General features: G+C 45.1%; 1 pseudogene; it reads left to right on the plus strand.

The window, feature by feature from the left end:
* The first annotated feature begins 3,525 nt into the window (after window positions 1-3,525).
* LOC114224824 (large ribosomal subunit protein uL22 pseudogene) lies at window positions 3,526-4,101 on the plus strand (annotated as a pseudogene).
* Window positions 4,102-7,038: the final 2,937 nt, after the last annotated feature.

Raw genomic sequence — 7,038 nt, forward strand, 5'->3', positions numbered from 1 at the left:
AATTTATTTTCTCACAGTTCTGGAGGCTCGAAGTCTGAGATCAGGGTGCCAAGAGCTGGGTTCTGGTGAGCTCTCTACCTGGCTGACGCTGACGAATGGCTGCCTTCTCACTGCGTGCTCACATGACCTTTCCTCAGCCTCTCAGTGTTTTCTTCTTATAAGGCCCGGATTCGGGCCCCACCCTTATGACCTCACTTAACCTTAATTATATCCTAAACTCCCTATCTCCAAATACAGTCACATTGGGGGTTAGAGCTTCAGTAAATGATGGGGCAGGGAGGGTGAACAAAACACTGAGTCCATAACAACAGATCTGCAACTCGTACTGTCCCACGGGGCCTCAAACTCAGAAGGGCCTTGCGCTTGGAGTTGAATGCTCTGCATTAGTTGTTTTGAAATTTTTAATAACTTTATTTTTTATCTTATGAGGTTTTTTTAAGATTTATTTATTTATTTATTTTAGAGAGAGAGAGAGAGCATGCGTTGGGGGACAGAGGGAGAGGGAGAGAGAATCTGAAGCAGACTCCACACTGAGCACGAGCCGGACACAGGGCTCGATCTCGCGACCCTGAGATCGTGACGCTGAGATCACAACCTGAGTTGAAGACCAAGAGTCTGACACTTAACCAACTGCACCATCCAGGCACCCCTGAATGTATGCTTTATAAGTGGAGTCCTATGAGACAGTGGAGCACGCAGGTTGGCTCATACTCCATCCTGCCTCACGCTACCTCCCTGCACCCCTGGGGTAGCTTCTCAGACTCTTGCTCCTGCCCTTAGCACCCATGGCCTTTCTTCTCCATCTCCTGGGACTGCTGCCACCTTCTGTCCCCACTGGTGGGATCCTTGGCCCGGATGCAGGGAGGATCGGACATGTGGACACTGTGGTATCTTGGGACGGGACATGGCAATGGCTGTTGCCGCCCCAGGTTGGCAGTGCTGTGGCACAATCAGGGGGCAACTTGGCAGGCAAGTCGCTTGCCCATCCCTGTCCAGGTAGCTAGTGCATCCTGGCATGGAAGTAACAATATTCTTAGGGGTCACCCATCTGCTGGGGGTTGGGACTGAGGCCTCATGAAAAAGGGAGATGCCTGGCTTGAGTTCTGGGGGCGTCTGCCCGTGGTTGGCAGGAGGCCTAACTCGGCAGCTCTGTGCTCCGTCTTGAGGTAAGGGCCCCAGGAGTCTGTGAGGGCCTGCACCCACCCTGTGCGTGTCCCTGTCCTTGAGAGAGTGTGACGTTACATGGGAAACAAAGCTCACCGTGACAAGTTGAGAGAATGAAAGAAAGGAAAAAGAGTTTTTCTGCATTTTGACACTAAGACACTAGGTTGAAAGTTATGTCTGTTTATGTTCTTTAAATGATAACATTCGAGTAGGGCATTGGGTCAAGATGACAACAATCACATACCTAAGAAGGAAAGTCCTTAAAATAATTAAACAAAAAGGAGAAAAAAATAAACTGAAGGTCACTGCTAGTCTTACCATTACGAAGTCTATTTGGGCCAACACAGGACAGGGTAGCAAGTTCATTGACACATAGCCTGGTAGGTGGCTCAGAAGTGGACCGCCACCTCGAGTCTCAGACCTGCCTATGGCATTATTGATTCTTGGCATTACAGTTTACACACACATTATTCAATTTTTATGCAGAGTATTGTAAGCTTGTACTTTAAGTCCGTAATTCTATTCCCTGGGTTTTTAAATATAAATTAAAATTTTGACATTTTGACATTTAGGGGCCCTGCAATTTCATTTTGCCATGAGCCCTGTAAATTATGTCACTGGCCCCAACTGCTGCTCCTTTTTCCTTGTCTCAGTCAATGATGTCATCAATCCAGCCACCCAGGCCAGAAATCCCGGAGTTGTCCTTGACTTTTCCTTCCCTCCTATCCACTTACAAAGAACTCTGTTGTTCATTTTCTAGATATTTCTAGCATCCTTGTTTCCAAATGCCACTGACCAGTTCATATAGGTAACAGAAATTTAAAATGAGGGGCGCCTGGGTGGCTCAGTTGGTTAAGCCACTGCCTTCGGCTCAGGTCATGATCCTGGAGTCCCGGGATCGAGTCCCACATCGGGCTCCCTGCTCGGCAGGGGGTCTGCTTCTCCCTCTGACCCTCTTCCCTCTCGTGCTCTCTGTCTCTCATTCTCTCTCTCTCTCTCAAATAAATAAATAAAATCTTTAAAAAAAAGAGAAATTTAAAATGATCCCATTTTTAATTAAGCCCAAGATACTCTTTTTCCCATCAGTAAGAAAGAAACCACAGCTCATGGTTAGTGCATCAGCTGGGGTGCCTATTGTTATGGACGTGACACCAGATGGGTGACAGTGGAAGATATTGTCTAAGGACACTAATGAATGTTTAAAAGACCACCAGTGACCAGGGAGCATCCAGGACCTATAAAGATATAGCTGAGACACTTAAAAAAAGAAAAGAAATCAGTCAAGGGACACCAGTGCTTTTTAAACTAAAATAGAACTTTGTAGAATAATATGATTTTTTTAAGACCAACATTTATTAATCACCTTCCAAACTTCCCTCACCAACTGTAGGGACCCCTGAAGCTGTCTAGGGCAGGACAGGAATTTCAGAGTAGAGAAAGGCAAGATGGTCACCATGAATATTTGTGAGGTGTTTAAAGTGTCCTTTTATGGGCCAGTTGGCAAGTGGTTGATGGGTGTGTCAGGTTGGCATAAAAGTGTAGAATGGCAACCAAAAAAGTCACCCACAGAATGCTCTTCCCAAACATCACTTTCTCCACGTCTCCTGTCAAACAGCCTTCAGTAAGGTCCCGAAGTTTTACAGGTGAAAGCCCAGCCTGTTTAGGAAGATCTTCAAGACTCTCCACTCATGCCCTCACCTTACTGCTCACAGTTCGTGCCACTGGTCCTCAGCACGCAGCCGACACAACCATCGAGCCAATTTCCTTGCTGTCATCCAGCATCGCCCCTCCTGCACCCACCTCAGAAATGTCTTCCGTCATTTCACAGTACTCATGCCATCCATCTGAACTTCTGCCTTCGCTTTTATTTAACAAACACTGAAATAACCTTACTATGCATAAGCATTATTTAACTGCTGTACATATATTTCTTACTTCAATCTGCACAGCATCCCCGTGACAGAAGGACTATTACCCATTGACAACTTATAGATGAAGTTAACCAACTTTGCCACAGAGCCAGAATTTGAGCCCAAACATCTGCTCTACCTGCTCTAGATCAGAGTCTATATAACAATATAACAATGTAACGATATTACATTTTATGCATTATATACATTATCATGTGGGGATCAGTTCATGCAATAGCATATGCGCCATGGTTCAATATAGCACATTGGAAACTGCTCTGGGTATCTTAGGCAGGAAGGGAATTTAATTCAAGGAATTAAGTGCTTACAAGATTGTTTGAGAGGTTGGAAAAGTAGGCTTTAGGTTGGACTTTGGGGATAATTCTCAGAATGACTCCGTAGAATGACCCTCTGTTTTTCCCAAAAAAGCAAGCTGAGATGATGTCTGAAAATGCTTCACTGCTCACTTAACCCGGAAACCCCCACAAAATTGTACAAATCAAGAGGTTCAAATCTTCGTGTTGACTTCAAGAACACCCGTGAAACTGGGGGGGCAGTTTAAAAATTAAGGGATATGCATATGTGCAAAGTCCCCACATCTCTGAAAGACATCACTTTACAGAAGACATGTGAGCCATTCCATGGTTACAGTGGTGAGGCTGGTAAGTGTGCCGAGGCCAAACAGTGGGACCGGACACAGAGTCGGTGGCCCGAAAAGAATGCTGAAATTTTGTTCCACATACATAAAAATGCAGAGAGTAACACTGAACGTAAGGATTTGGATGTAGATTCTCTGGCCATTGAGTTCATCCAGGTGAACAAGGCCCCAGGATGCGCTGCTGGGTTTACAGAGCTCCTGGTTGTGGATTAACACTTGAGCTCCTCCTGCCACATGGAGATGATCCTGACTGAAAAAGAGCAGATTGTTCCTAAACCAGAAGAGGAGGTTGCACAGAAGAAAAAGATCCCAGAAGAAAGTGAAGAAACAAAACTTATGGCTTGGGAACAAATTCAGCCGGAAGCGTAAAAGCACGAAACCAGAGTTAATCCTCTGAGGGAACAGTGACTTTGCCTTGATCGAGAGCTTTGGGAATCGGGACACTGCCATCCAGAACTCAGGCTCTAGGACAGACATTGTTGACATTTGGGGCAGGATAAATCTTTGTCGAGGGGGCTGTCCTGAGCATTGCACAATGTCAAACAGCATCCCTGGCTTCTGCCCGCTTGGAACCTGATGGACGCCGTCTGTCCTGACAATCAGAAATGTCTCCAGACTTTATTAAATGGCCCTTGGGCACAGAATAGCCCCTGGTTGAGAACTACTCCTTCAAAATAGCATAATCTTAGCTTCAGTCAGTTCAGGAAGCTGCTGTCGTATTATTTCCAGGCCCAGCAGGCTCAGCTGTGATCTGTGGATCAGCACCACCCCTGGAAGTCGGCTCCAAAGCCACGCCCACCGCTGCTAGTGTGGATCCTGACTCGCAAAACCAATGCCTCTGCCTCTTTAACGCCATTTCAGATTCAGTTCTCGCATGAAGGCGTCTGATTGATGGAACCCAAATCACACCAGACCCCAAGCTGCAAGGGAGTCTGGGGAGTGCCATGTTAGCCTTTCTCTTTTTGCAATACAACGAGGCTCCCTGGAAGGAGGTCGAAATAAGCATTGAGAGATTCAGTCTACTGCGTCCGCCACAGCATGTAAATTTTTTGTTCTTGGCAAATGAACCAGACAAGATGAGAATGTTCATCTATTTGAGAGGAAGTGTTTTTATAGTTGTCCTGGATTAAAAAAAAGAGTCCAAGAACACTCTAAAAATGTCCATTATTAGGAAGAAGATAAATTCCAGCACGTGGCATTTTATCGCTCATTGTCTTAGTCATCCCAACATGAATATGCGATTAGTCATCCCAACATGCCCTGCAATTTCATTTTACATATGTGTATTTTTTTTGCCCTGAGAAGCTGCAAGTTCTTCAAGGGTAGGACTGTGTACTCCCCAAATGCTTGAACATAATTGTAGGTATATTGTGGACATTCAGTAAGAATCACTAAGCATTTTTAAAAATTAAGTTTAACTGATTTTCAGAAACAGTCAGAAGTATTCCTAACCACTGCTTTTTAGCCAAGACCCAAGATTCTTTTCTTATCTCTTAGGATCATTTCTTAATCTCATAACTTTGAAACCTTAGGGGACCTTTCACCTACCAGTTGTTGGCATTGAATCTGAATTGAGAAACATATTGAAGGTTGAGAGTTTAAGGACTAAACCCATGTTTCTCCTCTGAAATATGCACTGCTGTTACTATTTCCCCCCACCGTGGAATAACAGGGGTGAGATTTACCTTTCTGCCTGAAATGAGAGCAGCAACCAAAACAGACAAAATACGAGAAACAGTGGTTTTCAGGACACTGGACATTAGACACCAGGCAGCCATCCCTGTGAGAGTGGGGAAAAAACCAGGGAGGGCCTCGATTGCCTCAGGTCACTGCCTTGAGAGAGTTCCCAGGCAGGGCAAGGGGGAGGGCAACTGCGAGAGCCCAGGAGATCCCCCAGGTCGGGTGGAGGTGCCAAGAGTTACCAAAGAGGAGAGAGCTACACAGAGAGACGGCCAGGGATGTGCAGAGCGTCCTCCCTGAGTCTTTAGCTGACTACTGCTGAGCAGCCCATGAGGACGAGGAAACTGTCTGAGGGCAGGGAAAGAACCAACCGTAAAGATGAATGGCAACAGTGCCCGGTGCTCACGCAGGAGCAGGACTCTGTTTCCACAGCCAGAGCAGAAGCCTGCTGAGTCACAGGCATGGGGTAATCGGAAGGGCTTGGCCTCAGTAGTGGGGAACAATTAGCTCTAGACTGAGTGGTCCAGACCCTCCTAATGAATCAGAAAAGGAAGACCTGAGGGCGTGTGGGTGGTTCAGTTAAGCATCTGCCGTTCGCTCATGTCATGATCTCAGGGTCCTGAGATCGAGCGCCCAGTCAGGCTCCCTGCTCAGTGAGGAGCCTGCTTCTCCCTCTGCCCCTCACCCCACTCGTGCTCTCTCTCTCTCTCTCGCTCTTTCTCTCTCTCAAATAAATAAATAAATAACCTTCAAAAAAAAAAAAAAAGACCCGAAAAGGATCAAACTGTGTCCAACAACCTAACTACATTACAGAACAAAGGTCAAGAATGTTTACAGTAATACAGAAATATCTGGCACATAATAAAGTAAAATTTATGATGTCTGACATTCAATTAAAAAAATTACCAATCATACAAAGGAGAAGGAAAATATGACCCATAATACAGAGATAAATCAATCAAAACTGTTGGAGGACTGACGTAGATGCTAGAATCAGCAGACGAGGACATGAAAATGGGTATTACCACTGCGTCCCAGATGTTCAAAAAGTTAAGTGGAGACATTTGCTGGCCTTCTTTCCTTCTTTGTCTTCTGAATCATTCAGTCCAAAAACAATTAGTCGGACCACACGAGGTAGGTACCTGTGGTGGGGCTGGGGCTGGGGCAACATGGTGCCTGAGTGCTGGCAAGGTGAGAAAGACCTGCGCATCGTGGGGCATCGGTAACAGAAGACAGATTAACACAGAGGGGTGGATTCCCGAAGTAAATATACTGAGGAAAATGGGAATCAGCTTTCTCATGATCAGGGAAGGGAATTACTAAGTAGAAAGGGAAAAATATCAGATAAATTAGAGGAATTGATGAGAATATATATATATGTATATATATATATATATATATATATATATATATAGCGAGAAAGAGAGATGGATAATAAAATGAATATGGTATGGAATATATGTGCATGTGTATAATACATACATACATACATCCCCTAGCTCTGTCTACCAAGAGAGTCTGGGAGCATCCTCACCTCAATATAATGGATATACTTCTAACTGGAGGTCAAAGAAGAGATATGTCCATAGAGGAGAAACCTCAGATCCAGCTATAGGTGGTCATTTG

Source organism: Eumetopias jubatus, unplaced genomic scaffold (genome assembly GCF_037043125.1).
Source record: "Eumetopias jubatus isolate StellerSeaLion01/CBP00866 unplaced genomic scaffold, mEumJub1_p1.0 scaffold_2, whole genome shotgun sequence".
In the NCBI taxonomy this organism is placed as follows: Eukaryota; Metazoa; Chordata; class Mammalia; order Carnivora; family Otariidae; genus Eumetopias; species Eumetopias jubatus.